Source organism: Syngnathoides biaculeatus, chromosome 14, assembly GCF_019802595.1.
Source record: "Syngnathoides biaculeatus isolate LvHL_M chromosome 14, ASM1980259v1, whole genome shotgun sequence".
NCBI lineage: Eukaryota > Metazoa > Chordata > Actinopteri > Syngnathiformes > Syngnathidae > Syngnathoides > Syngnathoides biaculeatus.
This window is the reverse complement of record NC_084653.1, coordinates 4,780,688-4,805,259: the sequence shown is the minus strand read 5'-3', so window position 1 is coordinate 4,805,259 and position 24,572 is coordinate 4,780,688. Positions and strand designations below refer to the sequence as shown.

Genomic DNA, 24,572 nt, shown 5'->3' with positions numbered 1-24,572 from the left:
ATACTTCACAATTCTGAGGACTGGGGTTGAAATCCTGGCCCCTCCTGTGTGGAGTTTGCACGTTCTCCCTGTACCTCTTTGGATTTTCTCTGGGCACTCCGGTTTCATCCCACATCCGAAAAACATGCATTCATTGGAGACCCTAAATAATCATTCGGTGTGACTGCGATTGTTTGTCTCGATGTGCCATGTCATTGGCTAGCAACCAGTTCTGGGTGTACCCCGCCACCTAACCATATATACTGTAGCTGGCTCCAGCACCCAGACGACCGTTGTGAGGATAAGTAGCTCAGTAAATGGACGGATGTTAAAACATAGGCGTACACAAAAGAGATGGATTCAAAACAAAGTGAGTGTTAGGAATGTGCTCATGACCACAGTATAAATGGGCTAAAAAGAAGTGATTTTGATTTGTATGGCTGGGCCTTTGCTCAATACTGCAGTTTGTTTGAATACAGATAGATTTCATACAAATGACTCATTATACTTTTGTGCTCAACTTACCATAGTTTTTCTAGAGAAGGAAAAAGAATTGTGTTTTCACATTGTGTTGATGTGATCATGTGTTTTTTGTAACAGCATAATGTATCTTGCTGCGATAAGGAAAATCACAATGTCATTTTTTTCCAATATCATGTAGCCCTAGTTGTTAACCTTGGCTGGGGTTTGGATTAGTCATCACAGGTTGGCAAAATCAAATGTGGTGACATTACTACTACTTTTGCTCAGATTTTCTTCTTTTCAAATAAGAAGTTATAGGCTGAAAATTAACACAGAATATGATGAGTGCCTGACTTCACCAGATGAGGACAGTCAGGGAGGTTATTTTGTTTGTTGTGTTGTTCTGTTCCTTTTCCTTGTTCATTGTGTTTAAGGTGCATTGTGTTTGTGAACTTGTCATTGCAATTATACTTTCGAATTAGTTCTGCAAAATTTCCATTTATTTTTTTTTTTACATCCAACCATCTCAATAGTGTGTGACAAGCATCTCTGTGATGGGGTTGGTTATCTCACTGTGTCAATGTATTTGATAAATAATTGTCTGTTTTTCACAATGCATTGGGAAATAAAAGGAATACAAATTTCAATCTAACACTTTAAGGTTCCATTTAATATACAGGTAGGAATGACTATTGAAAGACGTTATGATGAAGCAACTCTCATAAAGACAGTGAGAGCCAAAAGCATTGTTTTCAATATAAATTATAAAATCAACAAACTGGTGGCACAGTCACTCAAATGGTTAGAGCGTTGGCCTCACAGTTCTGAGGACTGTGATTCAAATACCAGCCCCACCTATGTGGGGTTTGCATGTTCTCCCCATGCCTGCATGGGTTTTCTCCAGGGACTCTGGTTTCCTCCCACAGCTCCAAAAACATGCATTTATCTAAATTGCTCTAAATTATAAATTGCCCCTAGGTGTGATAGTAAATGCAACTGTTGTGTGTCTCCTGTTGCCCCGCCTCCTGCCCAGTGACAGCTGGGATAGGCTTCAGCACTCCTGTGACCTTTGTGAGGATAAGCAGCTCAGAAAATGGATGGATGGATGGAATCAACAAATATGCCAAAAATAAAAATAAAAAAAATAACCTGTGATGACCAGTTCGGGGTGTACCCCACCTCTCGCCCAAAGATAGCTGAAATAGGCCACCATGCTTGGGACACTAATGAGGATAAGCGGTCCAGAAGATAATCAAATGAATGAATGAATTCCAAAAATATTTCAGGCTTGAAAATTGTTGAACTAGCAGAACGACATTGCTCTCTGATGATTACACGATGACAGTACTACAGTAAGTTTGTGATGCTGTAATGGTGCATTCGCCTGACTTAGGTGCAGCCAGCCTGAGTACACTCAGTCTTGGGGAGAATGTGAGTGTCACTGGCTGTCTATGTGTACCCTGCGACTGGTGAACAGCTGAATGTGTAGTCTGACGTTCGCCTTAAGTCAGACGGGTTGGACTTCAGCACACCGTGACCCTGAACAGGATAAGCGATATTGAGAATGGATGGATGGGTGGGTGAATTACTTCAGTATTAATGTTTGTTATTCAAATTTACTGCCAATATTAACAAACTTTGAGCCTATTTTGAGATTTGCTGATTGCCTTAAATTATGTCGTCTATCTTTGTAGTCACTGTAACTCGATTGATTCGTCTTTCATATGTCCAACAGTATCGTATCAGGTGGGAAATTGGAATGTTCCTTATTTTTCATAAACTACTGCCTAGGGGAGATTCACCTTACACAAACAACTGGTGTAAATTCACCACAGTTAAATATTGACTTTACGTTTTGTATTTTGTCAAATAAGGGCCTCTCAGAGGAATTAAGTTTGACAGTCTTTTAAGTTTTGTAAATCAGTTTACTGTATTAAAAATGATTTTGTTATGCCGAAACAGCAACTTTTACAATTAGTGTAACAGCTCACAAAATTTTTCGTTCGGTTCAGAGAAAGCCATGCTTCAACTGATGCTTTATTTGGTATTTATTGTCACAGCAAATAGCAAATCTTATATCGCTGGGCATGTCCAAGAAGTCACATTGAAAAACTAAAGAAAAGACAAACAATTTCAATAGTGAAACAAACAAATATGAAACCAAAACATAGAATCAAAAAAATAAATACCGTGTGTGCCTTCTGACCAAAAATTCACAAGTGGTTAGTCCAATTTAGTAATTTTCCATGCAAGAGACATTTCTTCGCATCCATGTGGTCAGATGCCAGTCCCCTTTCTTCTCCCACTCACTGCATGCACAGGCAATTCTCTACTCTTCACCCATGAGCAACCCGGAAGCGGAACACATCATGAAGGCCTTGCACTTTCTCAAGTTAAAAACAAATCCATCTATTTTTGTAGCCGCTTATCCTCACAAGCGTCATGGGAGTGTTGGAACCAACCGAGCTCTCAACAGGCAGGAGGTAGAACCAAAGACTTTGGTAAATCCAGAGGGGGAGGGCTTTGTGTCTATGTCCACAACGAATGGTGTTGTAACAGCAGGATCATTGACACCCACTGTCCTCCTGATGTAGAGGTCCTTGCAGTCTCGTGCAGACCCTTTTATCTACCGAGGGAGCTAACACTGGTCATTGTAGTAGGGTTTATGTCCGGCCGGCATCCCGGCATAAGATTGTTGCTGATGACCCAAATTCGTCCAGTACGTGACATGTCCCGCCAGAGGAGACAAAACCCTGGACCATGTTTACTCCAACACTAAACATGCATACAGGGCTTCCCCCCTTCCCCATCTTGCTGGATACGACCATCTCTGTGTCACCCTCACGCCCACATACATCCCCCTTCGTAAACAAACAAGGCCTCATACAAAGACAATTACAGCATGGCCTGAAAATGCACAATCTCAGCTTCAGGACTGTTTTTCATGCACTGTTTGGGAAATATCTGAACACCAAAATCTTTAGGTACACATAATACTGTTCTGTCTTACATCAGAGACTGTTAAAACGGATACGGGTTTTCCCCAACCAAAAACCCTGGATGACCTGAGAGGCCTGAGAGCACTCCTGAGACATTGCAACACCACCTTCAGGTCAGGAGGCAAGGCACAGTACAGTGCTGCTCAAGCTGATTTAAAGAGGGGCATCAGAGTGGCCAAGGTGGCCGACAAAAGAAATATTGAGGAGTGCTTCACAGAAAACAACTCAAAAAAGATGTGGGAGGGATTACAACACATAACCAACACCAACAGTAAGAACAAGATGTGTTCCTCGCTGGCAGAGAAACTAAACCATTTCTTTGCCCATTTTGAGATGGACAGATCAAACCCAGGCTCATCACAACCACCTCCCATCAGCAGCATACTGACACTTCAAGAACATGAAGTGAGAGGTGTGCTCAGGATTGTAAACATCAGAAAAGCTGCTGGCCCTGACGGAATGACGGGGAAGGTACTGAAGGCCTGTGCTGATCAGCTGATGGGTGTTTTCACGAAAATCTTCAACAAATCTCTGAAACAATCAACCATTCCCTCCCACCTGAAATCTGCAACAATCATCCCCATCCCAAAAAAAAAATCAGCCATTGATAGTTAAAATGATTACAAGCCTGTTGCACACACACACTCGTGAGCATGAAGTGCTTTGAGAGGCTGGTTACATGCCACATAAAGGGGCTCACCTCGTCCCTCACGCGACCCGTACCAGTTTGCCTACAGAGGAAAGTCGTCCACCAAGAATGCCATAAGGGTTAGGTCTCCACACGGCACTGAGCCACCTGGAATGCCAAGGGAACTACATCAGGATCCTTTTCATAGACTTTAGTTCAGCCGTTAATACCATCATCCCAGGCATTTTGGTTGCAAAACTCTCCCTCCTTGGAGTATCTCCTTCCATATGCTGCTGATTTAAAACTTCCTCACAAACTATCCATAGTTTGTCAGATTTGGCCCACACTTCTCTTTCTCGATCACCCCCAACACCGGGTCCCCTCAAGCCTGTGTACTGAGCCCTCTGCTATACTCTCTGTACACATATGACTGCATACCACCCCATCCCAGCAACTCCATTATCAAGTTTGTCGATGATACCACTGTGATCGGGTTCATCACAAAATCTGCCTACCGACACGAAATTGGAAAATTGTCAGAGTGGTGTTCTGCAAACAACCTCACACTGAACACCACAAAGACAAAGGCAATCATGCTGAACTTCCGGAAGTGCGGCGTCGACCCGGTCCCACTGTTCATCAATGGGGATTGTATGGAGAGGGTCCTCCTTCAAATTTCTGGGAGTCTTCATCACAGACAAACACACCTGGACTGTAAATACCACGCGGAGGTGAAAAACGCCCAGCAGCGACTCCACTTCCTGAGAATGCTCAGGAAGAACAACTTGGAAGCTAAGATGCTGCAGGCTTTCTACAGAACCACCGTGGAGAGCATGCTCACATACTGCATCACAGTGTGGTATGTTGGATGCACGGCAGGGGACAGAACAGCTCTGCAAAGAGTGATCAACAGTGGCCAGAAGATCACTGGCTGCTCTCTGGCCTCCCTAGGGGACATTCCCAACTCCCGATATCACAGCAGAGCCACTAATATTACAGTCACTGTGATTTGACGGGCGCGCCATCACACTCGCAAATCTGCACAGTCGAGCACGAAAAATCACGCGTGCAGAAATTGTTACGAGTAGAAATACATGGACATTCTCAGCGCACATGAAAACCAATTCAGCGCAGTGAAACACAGCCTGACTTTTTTTTTCCCAACACGGAAGCACTCGATCTCCTGATAGTTTACCTGACTCCGCCTCCCTTCAGCTCTCAAAGGGGTACAGTCGTAATTACAAACACCTTCCACCCACACAGTCTGGGCAATGTAGAGAAAAGAGAGACATGCTGCTTGTGCTTTCTCTCAATAATAATGGTAAAAAAAAAAAAAGAAGTGCTGTTGCTTTATTGAATGTCGGGGTATGTGAATAATAGAAGAAAAAGTGGCAAAACTGGACGAGATTTTCTCTTTTTGAGTTAAAAAGGTCTGGTCTGAAGCCAAAGTAGACAGTACAGGATGAGATGGTGTATAATGTTAAAATTCCACCTTGGCACAGCCTGATCGTACAAATAGCTAATTCTGTATTTTAAATATAGGTGGAAACATAACATTAACCTTAAAACTGTTTGGGAGCATCATTCATCTTTCAACATGCATTGGTAAAGATATTCTGGGATAAAACACAGGTAATGTTTCAAGATCTAACTGTAATAAATATGAAATTGTGATTTAGTTTGACTTGTTCTAACATTAGATTAGTCTTTCCCAATATCTAAATGTGAACAGTCATTTTCCCCGTGGTACGCGTTATCTTGAAGTTGAAAACTTTTCCCCTCTACATGCTTTAGGAAGAGATAGATCACCTACTGCTAGCTTTCATCAATGCATTGACAATAGATATTGCCATAAATTATGCTAGATTATAACAATACATCATGATGAAATAAAAAAATTATGATTATGTGAATATTTAGTTTTGAAATTACATGTCTATTGACCTCTTTAAAAATGTCTGTCTCAGTGCAATGTCAATAAATTATGATTATGGTATGAGGTAATAACTACATACTCGGGTATAACAACTCAGTAGGTTATTTTAAGGTTTTGAGATTCCATCGCTAATCAAACCCAAAACTTTATCTGCGGGCACGACTGACCACACCCGTACAAATGTTTTTCAAATGTGAGTGATTGATATTGTAAAGGGCTCTTCACATACTGGTCATCACCTGTTTAACCTGCTGCCCTCTGGCAGGCGGTACAGGTCCCACAAAACACGGACAACCAGATTCAGAGGCAGTTTTTTCCCCAGAGCCATCAACTCCTTGAACTCAAAACCACTAATGTAATATTATGGAACTGCACTTTTGTGCATTTATTTATTTAGCAATAACTGTGCCTTGATGTTATCTGTTATTTTTACCAAAGATGATGTTCTATTTTTATTCCATTTTATTCATGTATGCATCTTGTGGAGAAGCACTCATCATTTCGTTGTATGCACAGCATGACATTAGAGGCTTTTTATTGATTTGATTGAAGTTTAGCACTTAATTTGAACATGTGATATTTTCTTTTTATTTACTTGCTTTTTTTTTTTTTTATTCACAGCCCTACTTTTATTTAGTAAATTAGAACACACACCACTATCCTCCCTGCCAAGGCAGAATGTGTAAGATGTGTAGAACTCCATTGACTTTGAAATCATGGTAGGGTCTGAAATTTTCATTTTAGATGCAGGTCCACTGTAAGAGACATAATCTAAGAAAAAAATTTATCCAGAAATCACAAAGTGGAATTTTTTTAAAATAATGTATTTTAGATGTTACTGTTGCAAATTATTATTTGAGCACCTGCCATTAATAAAAAATTCTGGCCCTCAAAGACCTATTAGTTTGCCTCGAAAAAGTCAACTTCCACTCCATTTATTATTCTAAATTAGAAACATCTTTTGAGACCGTTAGCTGGATAAAGATACCTGTCCACCCAACACAAACAGTAAGACTCCAACTACCAACATGGATAAGAACAAAGAGCTGTCCAAAGACACCAGAGACAAAACGGTAGACCTTCACAATGCTGGAAAGGGCTACGGGCCAGTGGCCAAGCTACTTGGGGAAAAAAGATCAACTGTTGGAGAAATTAATGGAAAATGGAAGAACCTAAACATAACTGTAAACCTCCCTCGGACCAGGGCTCCAAGCAAAATCTCACCTTGTGGCGTATCATTGATCCTAAGAAAGGTGAGGAATTATGGAAGTAGACTAGAGCCACCGGGATTTGAATTTGAATAGGATTTGAATTTGAAATGTTACGTGCAGTTGAATTTGAAGTAGGATTTGAATTTGGAATGTTATGTGGATTTGAATTTGAAATAGGATTTGAATTTGAAATGGTAAGTAGATTTGAATTTGAAATAGGATTTGAATTTGAAATGTTAAATTCAATAATTTGCTGTCTGAAATTCAACTTTGTTGTTAAAATTCAACTTTGTTGTTAAAATACAACTTCGTTGTTAAGAAGGGGTTACTTTTGGTCAGACATTAGCAAAGGATTTCGGAACCCAACACCCAGCAGACAGCCAGTCCTGTTACGCTTTCTTAGTCACGTGACGTGACGTGGCATGAAGTAGCGGGCACATAGATGACTTGCGACCGACGTCACTGCTCAGCATGCACATTAATTGTCCGCCATAATGGAAACCAAACAAGTGTACCAGAGGCTGTATCCCCATGCACCTGTGACTTCATTATTTTTTAAAACTTTCACAAACCAACCAGCCATCAGGTATGGTTCACTTCTGTGATGTGGTTGGCTGCTCCAACAGAGCATGGCCTGACATAAACAAATCATTCTTCAGGATTCCAACTGTTATAACAAGTGAGGGAGAACAAACTGAAAAACTTTTTTCTTAGCGTTAAAGGGATTGGCTGGCAGCATTGTCCAGAGCAAATGTCTTCTTCTTCTTTTCCTTTCGGCTTGTCCCGTTAGGGGTCGCCACAGCGTGTCATCTTTTGCCATCTTAGCCTATCTCCTGCATCTTCCTCTCTAACCCCAACTGCCCTCATGTCTTCCCTCACCACATCCATAAACCTTCTCTTTGGTCTTCCTCTCGCTCTTTTGCCTGGGAGCGCCATCCTCACCATCCTTCTACCAATATACTCACTCTCTCGCCTCTGAACATGTCCAAACCATCGAAGTCTCCTCTCTCGAATCTTGTCTCCAAAACATCCAGCTTTGGCCGTCCCTCGAATGAGCTCATTTCTAATCCTATCCAACCTGGTCACTCTGAGCGAGAACCTCAACATCTTCATTTCTGCCACCTCCAGTTCAGCTTCCTGTTGTTTCTTCAGTGCCACCGTCTCTAATCCGTACATCATGGCCGGCCTCACCACTGTTTTGTAAACTTTGCCCTTCATCCTAGCAGACACTCTTCTGTCACATAACACACCAGACACCTTTCGCCAGCTGTTCCAACCTGCTTGGACCCGTTTCTTCACTTCCTGACCACACTCTCCATTGCTCTGTATTGTTGACCCCAAGTATTTGAAGTCGTCCACCCTCGCTATCTCTTCTCCCTGTAGCCTCACTCTTCCCTCTCCACTTTTCTCATTCACGCACATATATTCTGTTTTACTTCGGCTAATCTTCATTCCTCTCCTTTCCAGTGCATATCTCCATCTTTCCAATTGTTCCTCTGCATGCTCCCTGCTTTCACTGCATATGACAATATCATCTGCGAACATCATGGTCCAAGGGGATTCCAGTCTAACCTCATCTGTCAGCCTATCCATTACCACTGCAAACAGGAAGGGGCTCAGAGCTGATCCCTGATGCAGTCCCACCTCCACCTTAAATTCCTCTGTCACACCTAAGGCACACCTCACCATTGTTCTGCTACCATCATACATGTCCTGTACTATTTTAACATACTTCTCTGCCACACCAGACTTACGCATGCAGTACCACAGTTCCTCTCTTGGTACTCTGTCATAGGCTTTCTCTAGATCCACAAAGACACAATGTAGCTCCTTCTGACCTTCTCTGTACTTTTCCACGAGCATCCTCAAGGCAAATAATGCATCTGTGGTACTCTTTCTAGGCATGAAACCATACTGTTGCTCGCAGATACTTACTTCTGTCCTGAGTCTAGCCTCCACTACTCTTTCCCATAACTTCATTGTGTGGCTCATCAACTTTATTCCTCTATAGTTCCCACAGCTCTGAACATCCCCTTTGTTCTTAAAAATGGGAACTAGAACACTTTTCCTCCATTCTTCAGGCATCTTTTCGCCCGCTAGTATTCTGTTGAATAAGTTGGTCAAAAACTCCACAGCCATCTCTCCAAATTGCTTCCATACCTCTACCGGTATGTCATCAGGACCAACTGCCTTTCCATTTTTCATCCTTTGTAGTGCCTTTCTGACTTCCCCCTTAGTAATCATTTCCACTTCCTGGTCCTTCACTCTTGCCTCTTCAACTCTTCCTTCTCTCTCATTTTCTTCATTCATCAACTTCTCAAAATATTCTTTCCATCTATTTAGTACACTACCGGCACCAGTCAACACATTTCCATCTCTATCCTTAATCACCCTTACCTGCTGCACATCCTTCCCATCTCTATCCCTCTGTCTGGCCAACCTGTAGAGATCCTTTTCTCCTTCTTTCGTGTCCAACCTGGTGTACATGTCTTCATATGCCTCTTGTTTAGCCTTTCCCACCTCTACCTTTGCCCTACGTCGCATCTCGATGTACTCCTTTCGCCTCTCCTCAGTCCTCTCAGTATCCCACTTCTTCTTCGCTAATCTCTTTCCTTGTATGACTCCCTGTATTTTGGGGTTCCACCACCAAGTCTCCTTCTCCCCTTTCCTACCAGATGACACACCAAGTACTCTCCTGCCTGTCTCTCTGATCACCTTGGCTGTCGTCGTCCAGTCTTCCGGGAGCTTCGGTTGTCCATCCAGAGCCTGTCTCACCTCTTTCCGGAAGGCCGCACAACATTCTTCCTTTCTCAGCTTCCACCACATGGTTCTCTGCTCTACCTTTGTCTTCTTAATCTTCCTACCCACCACCAGAATCATCCTACATACTACCATCCTATGCTGTCGAGCTACACTCTCCCCTACCACTACTTTACAGTCAGTAACCTCCTTCAGATTACATCGTCTGCACAAAATATAATCTACCTGCGTGGTTCTACCTCCACTCTTGTAGGTCACTATATGTTCCTCCCTCTTCTGGAAATAAGTGTTCACTACAGCCATCTCCATCCTTTTTGCAAAGTCCACCACCATCTGCCCTTCAAAGTTCCTTTCATGGATGCCGTACTTACCCATCACTTCTTCATCGTGTCCAGAGCAAATGTAAACACTGCTAATCTGTCCCAGTTTCGTGTCTGCTCAGATCATTTTGTCACTTGTGTTTTTTGTCAGTTGAGTGATACATTTAAGTAAACCGGTGACGTAGATCTGCAAGCCCAGACAATGGTAGGTCATTTATGGATGCATGGTGTGTTGGCACTTGGAACATTTGAACATTGAAAATAATACTAAACGGGAAAACATGCTTCCACTTATAATGATGTTAAATGAATACTGTTCTGAAACTGTTTTGAAACGTTTTCTGGTGCGCTCTGAATAATATGGTTATTGTTTGATACTCTACTCAGATGCATGAATTAAATTATGAAATATTTTAGGACTAGGGACTTGTTTTAACATCAACATCCTTTCAACAACTTATTGAAATTTTAATATGATGTGTTCTGTTTTATTAAGTAAGTTGGACAAACAAAAAATAAATATATTAACATTTTGTTTTTTTATGATTATTGTTTCAGTCAAGCCAACACAGCTGTATGATTCCACTAATCCGGACTGGGTTCCAATCAACAAACAACAAACAAATGAAAATCAGTCAAATATTCCCTCTGTACAGCAAAGGGAAATAAAAAGTGTCCCTTTATTCATAAAATGATGTGAGGAGCATTCTTAAAGGGGAAATCCAGTCCTTTGCATGAACAGTGTATACAATAGGTCATGTAATATGTACCCTATTTTGAAAATATGATGTTAAATCCTCTCATTTAACGATGTTTTGAGAAGATTTTTATCGACAATTACGAATTTTCAGGGGCGCTGCCATTTTCGCGAGTCACATGATCTATGTGGGTGTATGTGACGTGTACTGTGCCGATCCAAATGCTCGATGACATGGGACACCATTATGCCCAGTGCTGATTTCTCGGATTTATCCTCATCTGATGAAGAAATAGCAGTATCGGTTAATCGGGAAGACGGAAGAATACTTCCATACAGATTTAAATCTGTGGCTGTTATTAATGTGGACTATTCGCATGGTTCTTCGGGCGGCATGACGTGGAGTCTGATTACTTGGAGGCCTACACGCGTAAACAAAGTACGTAAACAAAGGCCCCTGGGTGCTCCGGGCCGGCAACCGTGGATGGTTCTTCGGACGGGAATAACGCGGAGTCTGACGAGCGAGCTCTGGGGGCGGGCCGCGAGCCAGGCTTCCAGGTGGCTGAGGCCTTTAGCTGAGCTTCATGGTGGCAGAGGCCTTTGGCCTAGGTTGCCCTGAACGCCTCCATCTCCCACAGCTATTTTCAGGTAATCTTATTTGCTTCCACTCCTCTGCAGGCCAACCACTGCTTTGCATGGCGTGCAAGACAGCTTGGGTGCACCTTTTGCTTACTCTTCCCGATGTACTACCTGGTCCACCAGCTTGCTCCTCTCAGCAATAGTGGCTTTGCTCTAGACTGGTCTGCTGGCCTCCAGCCCAAAGCAACTCCTCCCCTTCTGCACTCAGCCAATTATGTCATTGTACCTGAGTGCTGCCTTTTCCTGTTCAGCTGCAGCCAGTGGAGTTCACCTCCTCCCATTGGGCAGGATGGGGTCAATCTGGGCTACAAGCATATCACTGGACTCCAGTAGCATCATTTCCAGTCTGACTTTGGCGCAGTTGTACTCCTCTCCCAGGCTAGAAATAGGCAGGTGTAACATCCCCTTAGCGTAGAGCCCAATGCTGCTGAGGTACCTGGGAAGGCCAAGCCACTTCTTCACAAATGAGCTGACCAGTCTCTTCAGCTGTTCCACCTTTGAGAGTGGGATCTCATTGAGGGTTTGTGCCCAAAGGAGTCATGGAAGTAATCCGTACTGCAAGCATCAGAGCCTGAACTTCACAGGCTCCTTGGTCCAGGAAAACCACATGAAGGTCTCTTCCCTCTGTTTTGGCAACCTGTATCTGATCCTAGATGACACTAGTGTGTTTTATGCATCCGGAGAAGCCAGGGATTCCTGCTTTCTGGATTGACATGGCAATCAGGTTGTTCGCTCGCAGGTATTCTGCTAGCCTATGAGAAAGTATGCTGAAGAAAATTTTCCCTTTGACATTTAGGAGGCTGATCTGTCGGAATTCCTCCAGCTCCACGCCAGGCAGTTGGTATCTCCCTCTTCTGCCACACGAACCTCATAGAGGAATCGCAGGACATCTGGTGTTTTTGTAGAGCCTGTATGGAACCCCATTGGCACCAGGAGCTGATGCAGCTCTTGCTTGATATGCAGAATATGGATTACCTCATCCCAACTGGGTGGACTGATGTCCAGGTCGTGCTTTGGCGGATCGATTGGTGGCATATCCGGCGGGAGCATAATTTCTTCATGATTGCGGTCATCCGTGCAGAAATTTTTTCAGGTGTTCTTCCAGGATGGCTTTCTTCAGAGAGAGACTTCTGCTTTTCTCCTTTGCAAAGAGACTTCTCAATTCTGTAGGTATAGTTATAGGAGTGTGATCTTGTACGCTCCTTCCTTCTGTGTTTTTTCACAGGTTTTCAGCTCTCCTCAGTGCTGCCAGCCTACACGCCCTCCTCTTCCTGCTCTGTGGCCTTCCTCCACAGCGTCTTCAGCTGCTTGCTCTCCTTGATCAGGCGATCTACTGTAATTTATTGAATATAATGTGTCCTGAAGTATAATGTGCACCCCCAAAGTTGACCTAAAAAAAAAAAAAAAAAAAAAAATCAGGAAAATCCTTCTACCAATAAACAATGTGCACCACCAATTTGTTGCAATCCATATGCTCAAAATATTGGGAATTATCGGTATTTCTATTTTGCTAAGTTTGTAGTTTTATTGTTTGTACTTGTATTGTTTTTGAAAAAAATCATCTGGACAATAATCATTCATAATCTTTGTGGATCTACTGATGAAGTGGTAATATATATCTCGAGGTAGGTCACAGGACATCCTTGTCCTGGTCCCTGAAATTGTTAGAACAGAATCCCTCAACCAACTAAAATAAATGTTCAACGGTGGCATAACATTTTATTAATACTGTTGATAACACGTATTACAGTCTTAAATAATTTTACACTGTTTAACTTGTTCCTCCTCCACTGGGACAGGGTAATGATGTCCTGCAAACTATAGAGTGTGTCTTGCTGCTCAACGTCTGCCGAGTGATTTGATCTGCTTCTCAAAAAGTAGCTGTTGATGCGACCTACCCACTGTCCCTTCTTTAGGCACTGTTTCCTGCCCTGGTGTATCTTCAGGCCCTTAGTGGAGGTATCCTTTGCCCAACCACAAATGCAGATATGGAGCTTAAGTCCTGCTTTGGCTGTCAGAGCTTCGTTTATGCTGATAAACAATCTTGTAGTCTTTTCTGTTCCTGTGTTCGTTACCATGTTATCTGCCGATGGTCCATCTTTCGCCGCCGCTCTCACAGGCTCAGGGGGTGTTTTCTTCTTTGAATTTTCCATACCTATTTTAGGTGGGGCCCATAGAAGAGTCAGGGGAAGCTAGCCCGAGGCGGCGAGGCCATCCTTTCCTCCTCCCAATCACATCTCAGACCTCAGGTCTTAACTTATTAACAAACTGGAGTAGCCGGAGAAAACCCATTCAAGCATGGAGAGAACATGGAAACTCCACACAGTAGGCCAGAGCCTGAATATGAGCCCATGACCCCTGAACTTTGAGCTGGTCATGCAAACCACTTGTCCACCATTGTACACAGGAAATACATTCATTCATTCATCTTCCACACCACTCATCCTCACAAGGGTCATGGCTGTGTTGGAGCCTATCCAACATATTTTAAGATGAGAGGCGGGGTACACCCAGTGAATACAGGAAATACAATCCTTTAAAAAAATGACAAATTAAGTTTTGATGTATGGATAAATGTAGGAATAATTGTGATCATAATTATCATACATTTGCTTCCAATAAAGAAATGCTTTGCTCTGCCCTAGATAACGTGGCAGCCTCCTAGCAGGAGATAGCAAGAACAAAACATCTAATCATCAGAACTGTTAGAACTGCTGCCTGTTAAAGAAATGACCACACATGTATTCCGCAATCTTTCACACATGCACACGCACATGAACAAACATGTACACCTTGTTTGTTTTGCTTGTCGTCTCCTTTTTGCAACATCCATGTAAATAAGGGGCGTCTTAAAACTAAATAAATAGAAAAAAAAAATTCTACCAAAAAACATTTTTTAAGTGGGCAGCAATCTTGAGCCATGGGAAGTCTCAGGTCTCAACAGCGGGAATGGTAGCCCTGGTACAAAGGCATTACATGATCTATGGATTTAACTTGTATGCAAAAAAACTTTTTTTGTAGGGCTTGTTTGATCTGTGTGCGACATAATCCACAAGGGAATGCGCATCCAAAACGTGGTCAGTTTCGTCAAGATACACATCCATTCATCCCTCCATCCATTTTCTTAGCCGCTTATTCTCACAAGGGTCGCGGGGAGGGCTGGAGCCTGTCCCAGCTGTCAACGGGCAGGAGGCAAGGTACACCCTGACCTGGTTGCCAGCAAATTGCAGGTCACATGGAGACAAACAGCCACACTCACAATCGCACGTAGGGGCAATTTGGACACAATGATGGATTTAGTCTAACTATACATACATTACAAGCACGTAAGGGTCTCATTCCATTCAAAACACTGTTTGGGAGACCATACCAATTACCAATATTTTCCACACAATGAGAGATAGACAAATGATGAAGGAAAAAAAAAAAACACAAGTGGGTCCCTTTCAGGAGTTATTAACAACCCCAAACATCTTAAAAAATTGCAAAAAGGGGTACTTGAGTTCATTTGTTCATTGTAGGAAAGTTTTTGCTTTTTAAACCATTGTTAACACAAACAAAACTAATTTGTTTTTATTGGCCACTTGTAAGATAGCTGTTCTCATTCCCACTGCCAAGGTCGCTGTAGTCCGGTTACACATGGGAGTGAGACTGCTGTCATAATGGCAACTAAACAGTTAAATTTTACTGTTGGGTGTTGAATGAAAACGCTACCAGTTATTTTCATTTTTCTCTTCGAGTGGTACCTGCCAGAGATAATACTAATGCTATTAATTGATAACGAATGCAAAAAAAAAAAAAAAATAAAAAAGTTGGGGGATTCTGTGTATCCATTAACTTCTCTTGAAAAACAAAAAAACTGTTTTCTAATGGCGTGTCACTAGGAAATTTCACATGCATCAATTTGATAGGACTAGAAACAAATTGGGAATTTTATCAGCATTGATGTGTAAAGCCATTTTTGTGCCATTGTCATGGTGGTGCGGCAGTAACTGTCTTTTTGATTTTTTTACGCCGTATGCCTTTCCTGATGCAACCCTTCTGCATTTATTCAGAGAGAGAGAGCTGGATCCAGTCCCAGCTAACTACATACTACATAACTACAGACTACACCCCAAACTAGTCGCCAGACAGTCGCAGTGCAGATGTCAACACCATCACTGAGTTCGACATCCCTGCACTACACCAAAAAAAAAAAAAAAAAAAAAAAAAATCTAATAAGTTACTGTGCTTGAATAACCTTATTACTGCCATTTGTTTATTCATCCTATGTCTGTTTATGAATTAACATCTACTGTACATGGTTTTATCCGAACACTGGCATAGACTAAGCAAGAGCTGAATGACATGGACAAAAGAGCAGAAAGAAACACGTGGATACACCTTACACACTGTAAAAGGTCATCTCAGCTGAGTCACCCAAGGACAAAGGTGAGCAAAGACCAGCATACAGTGGGTGCAGATTTATAGTATCTGAAAATACCTGAAGGCTGGTGAAGATTTAAAAGACACTTGACTCATTTAGGGGTGACTTGGTCGACATGACTTCAAAATGGCTAAATAATATGATAGCATGTTGGGCTGCAACATTGACAGCCGTAATGATATTTTTGTTCATATGTTACTTTTGGACACCTGCAAAGCTGACAAAAATACATAACAACAGAACCAATAATTATACTCAGTCAACTATGCCTACCACACATAAGATAAAGAGGCGCAACCTCATTTCAAATAACTTTGGTAAACAACGAAGCGGGAGGCATGAGGCATGAGAGGAGGACTCCATGTGTGCCTCCCAGTGAATCAGTTCAGCACTTTTTCAATTCCTTGGCAGACTCTAACTGCTGGGTATTCCATCCTTGGGCTTATCCTAAATGAAACCCCCACTTTCTTCTCATCATTTGCCAATTTAATGCTACCTTAAACCCAAATGTCATACAAAAGAGTACGTATACTATGGAGGGAGTATTTTAACCGAAAAAGCCTGAGGAACATTTTTTCATTATTATGATTATCAATTTTACAAACGGTAAACAAAACTGGTTGTTATTCATGTAGAAGGCAGCTAACAAGGTAAACTATAGTTACATCACATGCATGGGCCCTGGGCCACTAATGAGTGTAATTCCAACAGAAATCCCAACACAATGTACCCTGGATGTAATGACTAAAACAACTCCTAACACCACTTGTCAGAAATGGAAAAGGTGTTTATCCAACAACTAAGGCAGTAAATGATAAACTGATGTTTTCTACTAATGTCGCATTGGCTAATTTCTCCTGTGTTAGCTTTACAGGGACAGATTTTAAGGTGGGAAGTCTCAACAAAACGTGGTGTCATGATATCCATCTGCAAAATGCCCCACTTCTCCCATGCAGCAATTTGTTGTGGTGGTGTGTTGGTCAAAAGTTGTATGACACACTGATAAAGGCAGCAGGAACGTGTACAATAGTATCACTGCTCTTATCTGTGACTGTGTTTCCATCCAAAGCAGAGGATATACAATTTGGACCTCCACTTGGGTTCTCCCGAAGGCGAAGGTCCTCTTGGAAAGATGGAGATCTGACATACACTGATGCAAATGGCATTCCAACTACATACCAGATGAGTATAAATTGGTTAACGAGATTGCTGCAGGATGGGAATCCATCTTGTTTTGGATAACTCTAAATAAAAACGTTGACAGAATCAACTACATACATTACAATTTACAGAAACTAGGTAATTATACGGAAGCAGACTTTATTGCCATCAGGGAACAACAAGCTGCAACCTCACTCATGACGTTCCAGAACCGCATAGCGGTCGACATGCTCCCGGCCGAGAAGGGTGGCAACTGCTCAATGTTCGGTGACCAGTGTTGTTTATTCCAAATATCACAGCACCTGATGGGTCACACACAAGGGCCATTCAAGGCCTCCGCACCCTGAACCACAAGATGAAGGAGCACTCTGGTGCAAACACATCAGCCAGGTCTGAGTGGTGAAAAAAAAAAAAAAGTTTGGCAAATCTAAAAATTTGGTGTTCTCTGTCCTAGTTTCTATCGCTGTTTGCAGCTATTCTTGCATTGTGTGGATGTTTTTGTATTCCCTGCCTAAAGGCATCACTTAACCAACTTATAACCACTGCTATTGCGCCGACAAATTCAAAATTGGTAGAAATATATCCACTATTGGCACAACAGAGTAATGACAGTGATATTGTTGACCACGATGATGATGTTATGACTTCTCTTCCAGACCTGTTCTCTGATCCAGAAGATTACAAGTAATTAGTGCTATATTTTCCTCCACTGTAAGCAGAAAGGGTGATCTATTAGATTATTTAAGGATTTGAGCAAATGTAGGATAAACAGGAGGATAATGTAGAAATAATTGTAGATAGTATTAAGTAACTGCTTCTGACTGCAATGAAGAAATGCCTTGCTCTGCTCCAATTCAGTTACTGTTTCTGCATGCAATGAAGAAATGCTTTGCTCTGCTCAAATTCAGTTACTTTTTCTGCCAGCAATGAAGAAATGCTTTGCTCTGCTCCAATTCAGTTACGGTCTCTGCCTGCAATGAAGAATGCTTTGCTCTGCTCTAGAAAATGTGGTAGCAAATGTAGCATAAACAGGGGGGAAATGTAGGAATAATTGTGATCATAATTATCATACATTTGCTTCCAATAAAGAAATGCTTTCCTCTGCCCTAGATAACATGGCAGCCTCCTCGCAGGAGATAGCAAGAACAAAAACATCTAATCATCAGAACTGTTAGAACTGCTGCCTGTTAAAGAAATGATGACCACACATGTATTCTGCAATCTTTCACACATGCACACGCACATGAACAAACATGTACACCTTGTTTCAAACTGTTTTGCTTGTCGTCTCCTTTTTGTAACATCCATGTAAATAAGGGGCGTTTTAAAACTAAATAAATAGAGGTGCTGAGGAGAGGATAATCAGAGAATGCAATGGTGAATTGTACGCGACAGTTCCTCTCCTCTCTCCTCGCGAGACTTGAACTGGTGTCTTTGCTTCCTTTTTTGTCCTGTTTAATGAATGTCCGATTGGTGAACCTGACAATAATCTAAATCAAGTGTGTCAAACTATTTTTTGTCGCGGGCCACATTGTAGTTACAGTTTCCCTCAGAGAGCAGTTATGAGTCTTAAAATGTGAAAATACTTAATTGCCTAATCATTTTTACATATGAAATTTCGGAACTAATTTTGGAATCAGAAATCGAGGGTGAGTTTTTCAACTATTGGTCATGTTTGGTAACAAAATATTAATAATTTGTAATACCTCAACTTTCCAGTAATATCTTCGCGGGCCACATAAAATCACGTGGCAGGGCACATCTGGCCCCTGGGCTTTAAGTTTGACACCTGTAATCTAAAGGCAATGCACATTTTTTTGTAACGCACCACTCGTATACAAGGAAAATTCATAGTCCATCAAAAGATGTAAATTAAGATAAAAAATATAAGTACAATCAAACTTAAGGATGAAAACTAAATGTAAAATGTAAAAGTAAAAAAATACAAGCAGAATGTAAAATCAAGAAATGTAAGACAGATGTTGAAAAAAAAATTAAGAAAAAAAAGAAACATCAACAATAACGTTTTCAGGTCAGATTACTGCCAGTCTGAATAGATTTCAGACTGGCAGTAATTTCAGGAGTTCAGGTAGACCTTCGACTCAAATTTATATACAGTACGTCCAAAACCATTGTGAGCTTTGAAGACCAGTAGCTGGATTTTAAAATCTATTCTTTTACTCATTGTAAGCCAGTGTAAAAAATGTTGTGGCCAAGTGTCCTGGTGTCAGTTTGAACTGGAGCAGCATTTTGGGCTAGTCACCACTGATGGATTCATTTTTACATTGAGTCCTATAAAGTGGGATTCGGTATACCACAGCAAAAATGTGTACTTGATTCTTACCTGTTAATGAAATAAAGAGCATATTTCTTGATTAGAATGAATGATACCCTGCTCGTAGAAAGAGAGAGGAAAAAAGGAGGCAAAGTAGAAGTTATAGTTCAGGCAGCAAGGTGGCGCAACTGGTTAGAGCTTTGGCCTCACAGCTCTGAGGACCGCAGTTCAAATCTCAAGTCTGCCTTTGTGGAATTTGTATCTTCTCCCTGTTCCTGTGTGGGTTTTCTCTAGGCACTCCAGTCTCCTCCCACATCCCCAAAACATGCATTAGTTAGAGACTCTAAATTGCTCCTCGGTGTGATTGTGAGAATGACTGTTGTTTTTCCCCAATGTTACCTGTAATTGACAGGAAATCAGTTCACGGTGTACCCCACCTCCTGCTTGATAATAGCTGGGGTAGGCTCCGCACTCCCACAACCGTTCTGGGGATAAATGGGTCAGAAAATGGATTGACGAATATTTGTCGTTCAAACATTTTCAAATGGATTATTTACTTGATATAAATATTGCTTGTTTTAAAGAGATCTTAGAGAAGTTTTTGTTTTTAACAACATCTAAATTAAATTACATTTGAGAAAGAAGGAATGCTTAGCTTTGGTATTTATACTGGAAATATTTCAAATCACTTAGTTGATGGGCAGTTGTTTATAATCTTCCAATCCAATTCGGAATGCATGATAACTGCTGGCCCAATGTTGGGGGAAAAAATACCCCACACTTACCAATTCAAAAAAAACCCTAGACCCATATTAGGGGCTGCTGTTTGCATTGACCTTGTACACTGAAAGATATTTTCAAACAAAATTATTCACCTTACACTACAAAAAATAGTCAGTAGGTGCAGTAAATTAGGGTAGGATCGCCAGCACTTGCAGAAATGACAACATCCAGTGACTTTGAGCTTGTAACGATGACGCTTGCATCCTTCAAAGACCAGCTCTGCAAGATCTGGTAGCCTACGAAACAACGGACTCTCATAGCATCTCAAGCTGACACAGTCATGAGCGGGGGTGGTTTGGCCACATGCAAAAGCACGGTTGTTGCTGCAGATCACCAGGTTCTAATCATCTTCCTTTGTGACATTTGTTCAGTTTAGTAAATAAGATCTGTACAGTATATGGAATTAACATCAAAACACAGGTAAAAATTAACATGACTGAGCCTTTTCTTATCCAGCCTTCCATTTTCTTATCCACTTATCCTCACAAGGGTCGCAGGAGTGCTGGAGCCTATCCTAAATGTCAAAGGGCCAGAGGCAGGGTAAATCGTGAACTGGATGCCAGCCAATCGCAAGGCACATAAAAATAAACAACCATTCTCTGAAAATCACACCAAAGGGGCAATTTAGAGTGTCCAATTAATGTTGCATGTTTTGGGATGTTGGAGGAAACTAATTCCCAGATAAAACCCACGCAGGCACAAGCAGAACATGCAAACTCCACTCAAGTGGGGCCAGGATTGAACCCAGAACCTCAGAACTCTGAGGCCAAAGATTTACAGCTGTACCACTGTGCCACAGCTTTTCTTATATTGTTTTAAAATAATATTTTAAATTAAACAGTGATTACTGGAAGGCGCGGCTCGGTGGAGCAGCTGGTCCTGGATCTCCACAAGGTCTTTCCCTTTTGTCCTGGGGGTGATTTGTACATTTCAAACAAAAGCACGTTCATCTCAGGGACACAGAGCCTGTCTGCTTCCTGAGCGGTATGATGGCTGGACATTCCCATGATATTTATACTTGTGTATGATTGTTTGAAAAAATGAACATGGCACCTTCATGCATCTGCATGAGACTGGACCAAAGGATGAGTCAGATGTAGCACTCCAGAATTCTTTGTCTGATTTCCTGCATGATTTCTTTTGATTTTTCATTTCAAACAAGGAAGCAGAGTGTTTGAGGTATGGCTATAAATACATCCTGTCAATTAACTCACATGGTGTCAGTTAATCTACAAGGAGCTTCCAAAGCCATGACCTCATCATCCGGGTTTCCCCATAGGCCAAGGATCATGGGAGCGCTGGAGCCTATCTCAGCTAAGGGCAGGAGGCAGTGTACACCCTCAACTGGTTGCCGGCCAAACGCAGGGCACATGAAGACAGACAACAGTCACAGTCACAATCACAGTTAGGGGCCATTTGGAGTCTCCAATTAATCCATGTTTTTTGGGATCATGGAAGGAACCAGTGTTCCCAAGAAAACCCACACAGGCACGGAGAGAACATGCAAACTCCAAACAGGCAGGGCTGGGATTTGAACCCCGGTGCTTAGAACTGTGAGGCAGACGCTCTAACCATCAGTGCCTGTGTGGGTTTTCTCGCTCTCTTCGTCCTTTGCTCTGCCTCTGAGTGCATTGGCCTCGGTGATAAACCTCAGATTCCCTGTTTTCTTCTGCCTCCTCACACAGCCCGTCAGCCTTCTCAATAAGCGTAGATATGTCAGTCTCTATTCTGGCTTTTTTGGCTTTGAGGGAGTAGAGATGAAAAGTGGGCAGCAATGCCAAATGTAGCCAGGTACGAAGTCTTCCTTTCCCCACAGTGGTAGTTTTTAGCAATCTTACTGTCTGGGAACATGACTGCAAACACTTTCGAATTATTTTCACAAGATTTGTAACTGTAATGGCTGTAGATCACTTTTAAAGTCCACACGATCTCTGCCTTTAACGAGTCCGTCTTCGTGTATTGAACTACGTTCATAAAGCCTGATTTCCGGCTGGTTGAAGTCGATGACTGGACAACTGTAGGTGTGCATGCACTGCTAGTACCACTGCCTAAAGTTGATGCTTCACTATCTTAATATTTTAGAAACAGATTCATACCAACGAAAGATGAGAGAGTCTTCGCCAAATCAGCTATCTCCTGTTTTTCCAGTGCGACTCCAGCGCTTTGACGTCCATCTTTTCAAGCCTGTAACTCTGCTAGCACAGATGGCAGTAAAACATGTGCCGATCTTTTGGATCTCGACGAACCCAGCTCCCAAACTCCTTACTTTCAACCCAAGCATATTGAAAAATGCACTTCCCCATGATATACGTTGGATCGATGAAAGAACTACGCTACGTCGTAACGAAGACTAAGTGAAATGCCTACTCACGGAAACAAACAATGGAATATGGACAACACGGTGACTTCCGTTGACAATTTCCGGCTGTTTTGGACGCCAGACGGATCGCTGTTTTTTTAAAATAAAAGATAATTTTTTTAGGGAGAATTTTGGCGGTAGAGGTCCTCCCTTTGATTTTTTTTAATTTAAGGCCTTTTTAGGGCTTGGCAGGTTTTCGCAGATTTTTAAGGACTTTCAGGAGCCCCTAAATGCACCTTCGTAAATTTAGGGCTTTTAGGGACTTTTAGGGCCGCGTGCGAACCCTGTACATAGAGTGCATCTGTAACGGGACTTTTGTTAATAACGTGCAACCAAAAACACGTAACAGAATGAATGGACCAATAGTGAAAGGACATTAATAACTCAGCAATCTTTGCCTCTCTGGTTGACTATATTAAGATAATTTATTTACTTAAATTACAAAACAAATGGAAGAAGTTATCGCTGGTCTGGACTCTAATGGCTGTGTACTAACTAAAAAAAAATAATGGCAAGTAAACGGAATGAAATGCTTTTCCTTGGAAACAAAACATCCACACCACTATATAATGTCTACCAGGCATAAATCCAATCCATTTCCTTCAAGTATTGATACAATCGATTACCTTTTAAAAAATATTTAAAGCATCCATCCATTTTCTTTGCCGCTTGTCCTCACAAGGGTCGCAGGAGTGCTGGAGCCTATCCCAGCTGTCATCGGGCAGGAGGTGAGGTACACGCTGAACTGGTTGCCAGCCAATCACAGGGCACATGGAGACAGGACAACAGTCCAACTCAAAATCACACCTCGGAGCAATTGAGAGTGTCAAATTAATGTTGCGTGTTTTTGGGATGTAGGAGGAAACCGTAGTGGCTGGAGAAAACCCACGGAGGCACGTGAAGAACATATAAACTCCACACTGGCGGGGCCCAGATTGAACCCGGGTCCTCGGAACTGTGATGCCAACGCTTTATAGCTGTCAAGTTGTCTTTAACTCCCTCAGTTCTTTGTACCAACTTGAAAAGGGCTTTGGTCTTCAAACACATAACTCAAAGTAAAAAGTAAATAAGCACCATAACTGATTGAATAAACCAAACAAAATCATCGACTTTGTCTCCATGAATACTTTAGATTAATTCAGACGTTAGACAACCACAAAGAGCATAGCTTGTAGCTGAAATGAAACAAATTAAGCAATTATCATCCAAGTCCTTTCCCTACCAGTTGCATCTGACCGGAAACTGAGGGGTGCCTTTGAGTTTTTTAGTTGCTTCAGGTGTTTGTTAGTGATTTATTCCTTTTGCTGGTAGGCTTTCTTTGTTCCACACAAGCTCGCTGTCTGTGAGAAATATGGCCCCGCCTGGCCTCTGACAGGAAGTTTGAAGAGTTGTGTGATTGAGGTTACTCTGCTCCCTGCAGGTCTGGAGGGGGACAGGTGCTCTTCCTGCTAGTTGACTTGACAATAGCTTCACCACTGTGCCGCTCTATTCAAAGCAGCATAATTTCATCCAGGAGGATAGCTAGCCGTGCACAGATCGATTCATTTGAATCATGGGAATATGAATCGAAACATCCTCGTTCAGTGAATTCTCACACAGGCTGTCCAAATATGATTTGCTGATCTGTTGCTCGGGTCGTAACAGCTCCCTATGTGAAAAAAGTAGTCCCTGTTTTCAGGAAGCAAATACTAAACTATATCAGACATGTCATGATGTCAATGATACACAGACAATCTGTTACTGGGTTCCTCAGATTCTATTAATGTGAGTGCAAATGTTACTTTTTGTTTTTTTTTTAAACAGTTAAAGTTGTCAGAACCTAAATTACATGGAAATATTGTGTTTCAAGTTTGCTGGTTAATGCAAAGTAGACAGTGAAATTGGCATTTCAAAGATGGGCCGAATATTTGCCATTCAGTCTTTTTTCAACCAGAACA

At 41.9% G+C, this 24,572-nt stretch overlaps 1 long non-coding RNA gene across 1 annotated transcript in view; it reads right to left on the bottom strand.

The window, feature by feature from the left end:
* LOC133512338 (uncharacterized) overlaps positions 1–23,980 on the bottom strand; it is a 31,827-nt gene extending 7,847 nt beyond the window's left edge. The window contains exon 1 of the long non-coding RNA XR_009798169.1: positions 23,858–23,980. This is a non-coding gene — a long non-coding RNA (uncharacterized LOC133512338). The remainder of the gene's footprint in view (positions 1–23,857) is intronic.
* Positions 23,981–24,572: the final 592 nt, after the last annotated feature.